Here is an 11488-nt window from a genome sequence, read left to right on the forward strand (position 1 = left end):
TACAGCAGTGTCCGAATCAGACAAAAGGCCCTATCCTCATGGGCCCTATGTTCTAGTGGGAGGAAAACAGGTATTAAATAAACAGAACAAGGAAGTATAAGGTAGTGATTAGGTGCTACGGAGACAGAGTGGGGCAGGGAGCATCTTTGGTGGGAGGAGGTGATTGGAGTTTTAGATACTGATATCAAAATATCAGTCAGGAAATGCTTTCTGAGCATTTGGAGACCTAAAGGAGTAAAGGAGTGATCTAAGGGAAAGATGTTATATGTAGAGGGAGCAGTGAGGACAAAGGCCCTCAGGTAAGTGAATGGCTGAAAAACAGCAAGAAGTCCAGTGTGACTAGAGTAGAGTGAACAAGAGGACAAGGAGTGGGAGATGAGATCAGAGAGGTTAACGGGACTAGGTCATATAGGGACTTGTGGGTAACTATGAGGACTTCAGGTTATCAAACTGAGATGTGAAGTCATTTTTGAGTTTTGAGCAAAGGAATGACATCAGATTTAACTTCTTTAAAATGTTTAATTTTGTGGGTATATAGTAGGTGTATATATTTACTGGGTACATGGGATATTTTGATACGGGCATACAATGTCTAAAAATTACATCCAGGAAATGAGATATCCATCACCTCAAGCATTTACCCTTTTTGTTACAAATAATCCAAATATACTCTTTTAGTTACTTTCAAATGTACAATTACATTATTATTGACTATAGTCATCCTGTTGTGCTATCAAATACTTAATCTTATTCATTCTTTATATTTTTTGTACCAATAGCCATCCTTCACCCACCTACCCACTACGCTTCCCAGCCTCTGGTAACCGTCATTCTACTCTGTTTTCTCTATTTCATGAGTTCAGTTTTTGTTTGTTTTTTGAGACAGAGCCTTGCTCTGTTGGCCTGGCTGGAGTGCAGTGGCATGACCTCGGCTCACTGCAACCTCTGTCTCCCAGGCTCAAGTGATTCTTCTGCCTCAGCCTCCCGAGTAGCTGGGATTACAGGCGTGTACCATCACGCCTGGCTAATTTTTTTTTTTTTTTTTTTTTTGTATTTTTAGTAGAGACAGTGTTTCACTATGTTGGCCAAGCTGGTCTCGAACTCCTGACCTCAGGTAATCCACCCACCTCAGCCTCCCAGAGTGCTGGGATTACAGGCATGAGCCACTGCGCCCAGCCTAGTTGTTTTAATTTTTAGCTCCCACAAGTAAATGAGAATATATGATGTTTATCTTTCTGTCCCTGGCTTACTTCACTTAACATAATGACTTTCAGTTCCATCCATGTTGTTTGGAATGATAGGATTTCATTCCTTTTTTATAGCTGAATAGTACTCTATTGTGTATATGTACCATATTTTCTTTATCCATTCATCTGTTGATGGACACTTGGGTTGCTTTCAAATCTTGGGTATTTTGAATAGTGCTGCAATAAACGTAAACATGGAAGTGCAGATATCTTTTTGATATACTGACTTATTTTCTTTTGGATATATACCTAACAGTGGGATTGCTGGATCATATAGCTCTATTTTTAGTTTTTTGAGGAACCTCCAAACTGTTGACCATATTGGTTTTACTAATTTACATTCCTGCCAACAGTGTATAAGGGTTCCCTTTTCTCTGCATCCTTGCTATTTGTTATTGCCTGTCTTTTTGATAAAAGCCGTTTTAACAGGCATGAGATAACATCTCATTGTAGTTTTAATTTGCATTTTTCTGATGATCAGTGATGTTGAGAACCTTTTCATATACCTGTTTGCCATTTGTATGTCATCTTTTGATAAATGTCTATTCAGATCTTTTTCCCATTTTAAAATCAGATTCTTAAGGAGTTGTTTGAGCTCTTTATATATTCTGATTATTAATTCTTTGACAGATGGGTAGTTTGCAGATATTTTCTCCCATTCTGTGTGTTGTCTCTTCACTTTGTTGATTGTTTCCTTTGTGGTACAGAAGTTTTTTAACTTGATGTGATCCCGTTAATCCATTTTTGCCTTGGTTGCCTGTGTTTATAGGGTATTACACAAGAAATCTTCGCCTAGTCCAATGTCCTAGAGAGTTTCCCCAGTGTTTTCTTTAGTAGTTTAATAGTTTGAAATCTTAGTCTTCAATCCATTTTAATTTGATTTTTGTATATGGCAAGAGATAGAGTCTAATTTCATTCTTCTACATATGGATATCCAGATTTCCTGGCACCATTTATTGAAGAGACCATTTTTTCTGCCAAGTGTATGTTCTTGGCACCTTTGTCAAAAATGAGTTCCCCGTAGGTGTGTGGATTTGTTTCTGGGTTCTCTAGTCTGTTCCGTTGGCTTATGTGTCTCTTTTTCTGCAAGTACCATGCTGTTGTGGTTACTGTAGTTCTGTAATGTAATTTGAAGTCAGGTGATGCCTCCAGTTTTATTCTTTTTGCTGAGGGTAACTTTGGCTATTCTGGATCTTTTGTGGTTCCACATAAATTTTAGGGTTTTTTTTCTATATCTGTGGAGAATATCATTTGTATTTTGATAGGGATTGCATTGAATCTGTAGATTGCTTTGGGAAGTATGGGCATTTTAACAGTATTGATTTTCCAGTTCATGAACATGGAATATCTTTCCTTTTTGTGTGTTCTCTTCCATTTCTTTCATTACTGTTTTGTATTTCTCATTGTACATATCTTTCACTTCTTTGGTTAATTCCTAGTTATTTAATTTGTAACCTTGGTAAATGAGATTCTTGATTTCTTTTTCAGATTGTTCACTGTTGGCATATAGAGATGGTATTGATTGTTTTGTATGTTGATTTTGTATCCTGCAACTTTAGTGAATTTATCAACTCTAATAGCTTTTTTGGTGGAGCCTTTAGGTTTTTCCAAATATAATATCATCTACAGGCTGGGTGTGTGGCTTACACCTATAATCCCAGCACTTTGGGAGGCCAAGGCAGACAGATCACCTGAGGTCAGGAGTTCAAGACCAGCCTGGCCAACATGGCAAAACCCTGTCTCTACTAAAACTACAAAAATTAGCCGAGCGTGGTGGCATGTGCCTGTAATCCCAGCTACTCGGGTGGCAGAGGCAGGAGAATTGCTTGAACCTGAGAGGCGGAGGTTGCAATGAGCCGAGATTGTGCCACTGCACTCCAGCCTAGGCAACAGAGTGAGACTATCTCAAAATAAATAAATAATAATAATATCATCTACAAACAAGGCTAATTTGACTTCTGCTGAATTTTATCAGATCCTTTTTCAGTATCAATTGAAATGATCATATAGTTTTTGTCCATCATTCTGTTGATATGATGTATCACATTGATTGATTTGTTTATGTTGAGCGGTCCTTGCATCCCTGGGATAAATCCTGCTTGGTCATGATGAATGATCTTTTTAAGGTGTTGTTGAATTCTTTTTGCTAGTGTTTTGTTATGGATTTTTGCATCAGTGTTCATCCAGAATATTGGCCTGTGGTTTTCTTTTTTTGATGTGCCTTTGGTTTTGGTATTAGGGTAATACTGGCCTCATAGAATGAGTTCGGAAGTATTATTTTCTCTGTTTTTTGGAATAGTTTGAGTAGGGTTGGTATTAGTTCTTCAAATGTTTGGTAAAATTCAACAGGGAAGCCATTGGGTCCTGGGCTTTTCTTTGACTTTTTACTACAGCTTCAATCTTGTTGCTTGTTATTGGTCTGTTCAGGTTTTGGATTTCTTCATGATTCAATCTTGGTAGGTTGTATGTGTCTAGGAATTTATCCATTTCTTCTAGATTTTCCAATTTATTGGCATATAATTGCTCATAGTAACCACTAATGATCCTTTGAGTTTCTGCACTATCAGTTTTAATGTCTCCTTTTTCATCCTTTATTTTATTTGCGTTTTCTCTCTTTTTTCTTAATCTGGCTAAAGATTTGTCAGTTTTATCTTTTCAGAAAACCAACTTCTTGTTTCATTTTCTTCATTTCAATTTTATTTATCTTTGCTCTGATCTTTTTTCTTCTACTAACTTTGGGTTTGGTTTGCTCTTGCTTTTCTCATTCTTTACAATACATCGTTAGATTTTTTATTTGAAGTTTTTCCTCTATTTTGATATAGACATTAAAAGCTACACATTTCCCTCTGAGTACTGCTTTTGCTGAGTTGTGTTTCCATTATCTGTTTCAATAAATTTTTCAGTTTCCTCCTTCCTTTCTTCCTTCTTTCTTTTCTTTTCTCTTTTCTTTTTCCTTTCTCTCTCTTTCTTTCCTTCTTTCCTTTTTTTTCTCTCTTTTTTTTTCTTCTCTTTCTTTCTTTCGAGCTGGGGATCTCGCTATGTTTACCAGGCTGGTCTTGAACTCCTGGCCTAAAGTGATCCTCCCATCTCAGCCTCCCAAAGTGCTGGGATTACAGGTGTGAGCCTCCAAACCTGACCCAGTTTTTCAATTCTTAATCTCTTCATTGACCCACTGGTCATTCAGAAGCATATTGTTTAAATTCCATGTGTTTGTATAGTTTCCAGAATTCCTCTTGTTATTGATTTCTAATTTTATTCCATTATAATCAGAGAAGATACTTCACATTACTTGTTTGTTTGTTTTTGTTTTAAATGTTTTATGACTTGTTTTGTCACCTAACATATGGTCTTTATCCTTGAGAATGATCCATGAGCTCAGGAGAAGAATGTGTATTCTGTAGCCATTTGATGAAATGTTTTGTAAATACCTATTAGGTCCATTTGGCCTATTGTGCAGATTAAGTCCAATGGTATTTTTTGTTGATTTTCTGTCTGGATGATCTGTCCAATGCTGACAGTTGGATGTTGAAGACTCCAGGTATTATTGTATTAGGGTCTATCTCTCTTAAGCTCTAATAATATTTGCTTTATGTATCTGACCACTCCACTGTTGGGTGCATGTATGTTTACAATTGTTATATCCTCTTGCTGAATTGACTCCTTTATCGTTATATAATGACCCTGTCTCTTTTTATCGTTTTTGTTTTGCAAAATCTGTTTTGTCTGATGTCAGTATTGCTATTCCTGCTTTTTTTTTTTGGTTTTACATGCAATATCTTTTTTTTTTTCATTTGCATGCAGTATCTTTTTCCATCCCTTTATTTTCAGTCTGTGTGTGTCTTTAGAGGCGAAGTGTGTTTCTTGGAGGCAGTACATCATTGGGTCTTGTTTTTTCATCCATTCAGCCACTCTGTGTCTTTTGATTGGAGACTTTAGTCCATTTACATTCATTGATATTGGTATTTACATTCATTAGTATTGGTAAGTAAGGACTTACGCCATTTTATTTTTCTGATTGTTGGACGGTCTTCTCTTTCTTCTTTCCTTCCTTCCTGTTTTCCTTTTAGTGAAGGTGATTTTCTCTGGTGGTATATTTTAATTTCTTTTTATTTTCTGTGTTTCTTTTTTATGTTTCTAGGTTTGAGCTTACCATGAAGCTTGCAAATAATATCTTATAACCCGTTGTTTTAAGCTGATGACAGCATAACACTGATTGCATAAACAAGCAAGCAAAAAGAAAACAATAAACACTTTATATTTTAACTTCATCTCCCCACTTTTAACTTTTTGTTGTTTCTATCTTATTACTATCTATGTCTTGAAAAATTGTAGTTATTATTTTCGATCTGTTCATCTTTTCATATTTCTACCTAAGACATGCATAGTTTACAAACCGCAATTACAATGTAATAATATTCTTTGTTTTTCTGTTTACTTACCAGTGAGTTTTGTATCTTCAGATGATTTCACATTACTTATTAACGTGCTTTTCTTTCAGTTTGAAGAACTCTCTTCAGCATTTCTTGTAAGGCAGCTCTGGTGTTGATGAAATCTCTCAGCTTTTGTTTGGGAAAGTATTTTCCATGTTTGAAGGCTATTTTGCCAGATATACTATTCTAGGACAAAAGTCTTTTTTTCCTTCAGCACTTTAAATATATCATGCCGCTCTCTACTGGCCTATAAGGTTTCCACTGAAAAGTCCACTGCCAGATGTATTAGAGCTCCATTGTATGTTATTTGATTTTTCTCTTGCTTTTAGGATCCTTTCTTTATCCTTGAGATGTATGAGTTTGATTATAAACTGCCTTGAGGTAGTCTTCTTTGTGTTAAATCTCCTTGGTGTTCTATAACCTTGTACTTGAATATTGATATTTTTTCCTGAGTTTGGGAAGTTCTCTATTATTATTCCTTTGAATAAACTTTCTACTCCTGTCTGTATCTCCTCTTTAAGGTCAATAACTCTTAGATTCTACCCCCACCCCGCCTTTTTATTTTGAAACAGGGCCTGACTTTGTCACCCAGGCTGGAGTGCAGTGGCATGATCTTGGCTCACTGCAACCTCCACCTCCTGGGCTCAAGCAGTCCTCTCACCTCAGCTTCCTGAGTAGCTGGGACCCACAGGCACATGCCACCACCACGCCCAGCTAATTTTTTTTTTTTTTTTTTTTTTTGGTGGAGATGGAGTTTTGCCATGTTGCCCAGGCTGGTCTCAAACTCCTGGGCTCAAGCAATCCTCCCTCCTTGGCCTCCCAAAGTGCTGGGATTATAGGTGTGAGCTGCTGCACCTGGCCTAGATTTCCCCTTGTCTAGGTTATTTTCTAGATCTTGTAGATATGCTTCATTTTTTTTGTCCCCTCTCACTGTGTATTTGCAAATAGCCTATCTTCAAGCCCACTAATTCTTTGTTCTGCTTGATCAATTCTGCTATTAAGTGACTGATGCATTCTTCCCATATGTCAGTGGTGTTTTCAACTCCAGAATTTCTGCTCAATTATTTTTATTTCCATTTATTTATTAAATTTATATGATAGGATTCTAAATTCTTTCTCTGTGTTATCTTGAATTTGTTTTGAGTTTCCTCAAAACAGCTATGTTGAGTTCTCTTTCTGAAAGGTCACATATCTCTGTCTGTTAGAGATTGGTCACTGATGCATTATTTAGCTTGTTTGGTGAGGTCATGTTTTCCTGGATGGTCTTAATACTTGTTGATATTCATCAATGTCTCGGCATTGCAGAGTTAGTTTTTTGTTGTAGTCTTTGCAATCTAGGCTTGTTTGTACCTGTCCTTGAGCAGGCTTTCCAGGTGTTTGAAGGAACTTACATGTTGTGATCTAAACTTTTGGTCACTGCAGCCATATCTGCATTAAGGGATACCCCAAGGCCCAGTAATGCTGTGGTTCTTGCAGATTTGTAGAGTACCACCTTGGTGGTCTTGGATAAGATCCAGAAGAATCCTCTGGATTAGCAGGCAGAGACTCTTGTTCTCGTTACTTTCTCCCAAACAAACGGAGTTTCTCTTTCTGTGCTGAACTGTCTGGACCTGAGGAGGGATGACACAAGCACCCCTATGGCCACCACCACTGTGACTGCCTTAGGTCAGACCTGAAGCCAGCACAGCACTGGGTCATGCCCAAGGCCCACTGTAACTGCTGCCTGACCACCACCTATGTTTGCATGAGGCCCTGAGGCTCTATAATCAGCAGGTGATGAAGTCAACCAGGCCTGTGTCCATCCCTTAAGGGCACTGAGTTTCCCTGGGCCGCAGGTAGGTTCAGAGATTCTGTCCAGGAGCCAGGTCCTGGAGTTGGAAACCTTAGGAATAATCCTGATGCTCTGTTTTACTGTGGCCAAGCTGGCACCCAGGCTATAAGACAGCGTCCTTCCCATTCTTCCCTCCCCTTTTTCCAGGCAGGTGATTCTTTCCCTGTGTCCAGCAACTACCACAGGCCCACAAGGAGTTCTGTCAGGGTACCACCAATGTTTACTTAAGGCCCAAGGGCTCTTCAGTCAGCTTGTGTTGAATACTGCCAGGCCTGAGACTTTCCCTTCAAGGCAGCGGGCTCCTCTCTGGCCTAGGTAGGTCCAGAGATGCCATCCACGGGCCAAGGCCTGGAATTGGGAAGTTGGTACCAAAGCTTGAGACAAAGTCCCCGAGTTGGTACCAAAGTAAGACAAAGTCCCCTTTACTCTTTCCTCTGCTTTTCTCAAGTAAGAGAGGTCTCTCCTTGTCACCACAGCTGTGAATATGCTGGGTCACATCTGAAGCCAGCATATCTTGTGTCTTGCCCAAGGCCCCCAGCATGTACTACATGGTTGCTGCTGCTGCTGTTTATTTAGGGCCCAAAGGCTCCTTAGTCAACAGATGATGGATCCCGCTAGGACTAGTTCCTTCTCTTCAAGGCACTGGGTTCTCTTCTGGCCCAGGGTGTGTCTGGAAATGTCTGGGAGCTAAGGCCTGGGGCCTCACAACTCTGCCCAATGCCCTATCCTACTGTGGCTGAGCTGCTATCCAAGTTGCAAGACAAAGTCATCTTTTCACTTTCCTCTCCTCAAGTGGAAGGGAGAGGATCTCTTTCCGAGCCATGAGCTGTGTTGCCTGGGGCTGGGGGAGGAGTGGTGCAAGCACCCTTAGCTGCCCCAGCTGGTGTCTCACTAAGCCAGGTGTCCCCTAAGTCTACTGGTGTCAAGCACAGCACTCGCCTTGCCTAAGAGTTGCAGTCCTTGTGGCCTAGATGGCCTTTCAAGTTTATTTAGGACCCCAGAGCATTTTATCCCAAGGGGGTGAGGCTTGAGGCTTGTCAAAACTCAAGTTTTGACCATGGGAATGAGCAGTTCTCTGGATAGGGCGTGTAAATACTCTTTCTGTGGGTGCTGGCTGAGTTCTGCCCAGTGTTGGGAGCACTGTATTTTAATGCAAAGTCCCCCAATCACTGTGCTCTCCGTCTCTTAAGTGCACAGATTCTCTTTTTGCACTGTGCATCCGCTGCTGGGGGTGAGGGAGGGGTGGTGTTGGAAATTCAGTACTGTCTTTCCTATCCTCTTCGGCACCTCTTTCACTGATATGAAGATAAAACCAGATATTGTGATCATTCACCTGATTTTTCCTTCTTATCAAGGTGCTCTTTTGTGTAGATACGTGTCAAATTTGGTATTCCTGTTGGGAGGACGATTGGTGGAGGCTTCTGTTCCGCCATCTTGCTCCACTTCCTCCCCAAACTAACATCACCCTGGTTCTGCAAAGCAGATGTAATAGAAGGAGAAGTCGTAGTGTGGAGGCTGTCCCAATAATTCAGATTTGGTAAAATGGTGGCTTGGACCAGAGTGATAGCAATGGGAGAAGACATTAGATTTTGGACCTGTTTTGAAAATAGGTACAGTAGGATTTGCTGATTGTTTGAATAATTTGGAGAAAGGTATTGGAGAAAGACAAGCAAAGGATGACTTAACGTGGTTTTGGGCCTGAGGAACTCCAAAAAAGTCATTGCTTTTTACACAGATGTTTTTGCGATTCAGAGTACAGCTTTGGCTGGCCAGGTGTGATGGCTCATGACTATAATCGCAGCGCTTTATGGGGGCCAGCGTGAGAGGATTGCCTGAGCCCAGGACTTCAAGACTAGCCTGAGCAATGTAGCGAAACCCCATCTCTACAAAAAATTTTTAAAAAATTTTCTGAGTGTGGTGGCACATTCCTGTAGTACCAGCTACTCAGGAGGCTGAGGTAGGAGGATTACTTGAGCCCAGGAGGGCAAGGCTTTAATGAGCTGTTATCATGCCGCTGCACGCCAGACTGAGCAATACAGCAAGATTCTGTCTCAAAAAAAAAAGTGCAAGTTTGGACATGATGGGTGTGCGATGCTTGTAAGACATGTAAGTTGAGATGTTGAGAAGGATGTTGCACACTGGCATTCAAAGAGAGGAGAGGTCTAGGCTGGAGACATAAATTTGAAAGTTAATAGAATTGTAAATTATGAGACCAAATGGTATCATCAAAGGAGTAAGTGAACATAGAAAAGAGGTCCAAAGACTGAGAGACATAGGCACTCCAAAATTTAAAAATTGAGGAGATAACCAGCAAAGGGAATGAAGAACAAACAGCAAATATGGAGGGAGAAAAACTAGGTGCATGTAATGTCCTCAAAGCCGAATGAGAAAAGTGTATCAAGAACTAGAGAGTGTCTAATACTGCTGGTAGGTCAATTAAGATGAGGGCCCAGTAATTGGATAGAGTAAGATGGAGCTCCTTGATGATCTTAACAGGAGCAGTGTAAGGAGAATAATAAGGTCAGAAGATCAATTGAAGTGGATAAGAGAATATCAGATGAGATAAATTGGAGACAGACACTATAGACAACTCTGTCTTGAAGCCTGGCTATAAAGGGGAGCAGTAGTCTTTGAAGCAGTAGCAGAAGCAAGATACGGGGTCAAGAGGGTATTGTTTTCAGGGGGAAATAAACTAGTATATTTGTAGGCTGAAAGGGAGTGATCCAATAAAAGAAGAGGTGGAGGAATGGTAATGAAGTGGGGAGGGAATTGCTGTTTAACAATTAGTGGTTATAGCAGTGTTTCGTTTATATTTTCATAAAACACTTGGTTAGGACTTAAAAGATCTGGGTACTAATTATAATTTTGCAACTTGGGTAGTCATTGAAAATTTGTATGCTTTAATTTCTATATCTACAACAAATGTTATGAACATAAAACAGTTAAGTATATGATCACTTTGAAAAGGTAAAAAGCACTACTGTGTGCTTCATTATTGATCACTTTCTCTCATACCATGAAATGTGCCCATTCATGGTGGAAAATTCTCTTTCAAAATTCAAGTGCTCACATTTTTCTGTTTTTGACAAAACTATTATTTATTTATGTATAATAAGTAGGTATAAATAATGTATTTTGTGAAAAGGCTGTAAATCTGTTTCGATGTGTTAAATCTTATGTATAGAGCTGTATAACCTTGGCAAGTTTTTATCAATAAGTTACATTTTATCAATAAGTTACATTTAGTTCATTTTCTTAACAGTACCAAATCAATAAGGGAGAAAAGTCTAATTCCATAAATGGTGTTGGCATAATTGGTCAGCTTTTGGGAGGAAAACTTAATTTTGATCATCACTTTATAGTACTTACCAAAACAAATTCCAGTTTCGTTAAAGAGATTTAAATGTTTTTTGAAAATCAGTCAGCCTGTTTTTCGAAAAATTAGATTACTGGCTATCCTGGCTAGGGAGGACTTTCTAAATTTAAAGTGTGAGGAAAAATCACATTAAAAGAAGGATAGACTTTATTAAATATATTTAATTTCTACATTTCAAAAAGGCAAAGAAGAAAAGTTTGCAGAAAATATGGCAAAGAATTAGTTTTTTTAATGCTAAAATTGATAAATAGAAAAACATGTTAAACCTCAGTAGATAAATGGGCGGAAAATATGGATGGACAGACAGAATAAGAGAGCACCAGTAAATAAAATGATAAAATATTTGGCCCTGCTAATAACTTTAAGAATGCAAACCAAACAGTAATAAATGACTACATTTGTCCTATCAAATTAGCAAAAGGATTTTTTTTTGCCCTAGAGACAGGGTCTCACTCTGTCACTCAGGCTGGGTTGCAGTGGCGTGATCATAGCTCACTGCAGCCTCAAACTTGTGGGCTCACATGATCCTCCTGCCTTGGCTCCCCAAGCAGTAGCTAGGACTACAGTTATGTGTCACCACGTCTGGCAATTTTTTTTTTTTTTT

At 39.1% G+C, this 11488-nt stretch overlaps 1 protein-coding gene across 1 annotated transcript in view; it reads left to right on the plus strand.

Annotated features, from left to right (window-relative positions):
- Window positions 1-11488, plus strand: part of YEATS4 (YEATS domain containing 4) — a 31763-nt gene that overhangs the window by 11670 nt on the left and 8605 nt on the right. The window lies entirely within an intron of this gene.

Source organism: Rhinopithecus bieti, unplaced genomic scaffold, assembly GCF_001698545.2.
Source record: "Rhinopithecus bieti isolate Rb0 unplaced genomic scaffold, ASM169854v2 scaffold_25288, whole genome shotgun sequence".
NCBI classification, from domain to species: domain Eukaryota; kingdom Metazoa; phylum Chordata; class Mammalia; order Primates; family Cercopithecidae; genus Rhinopithecus; species Rhinopithecus bieti.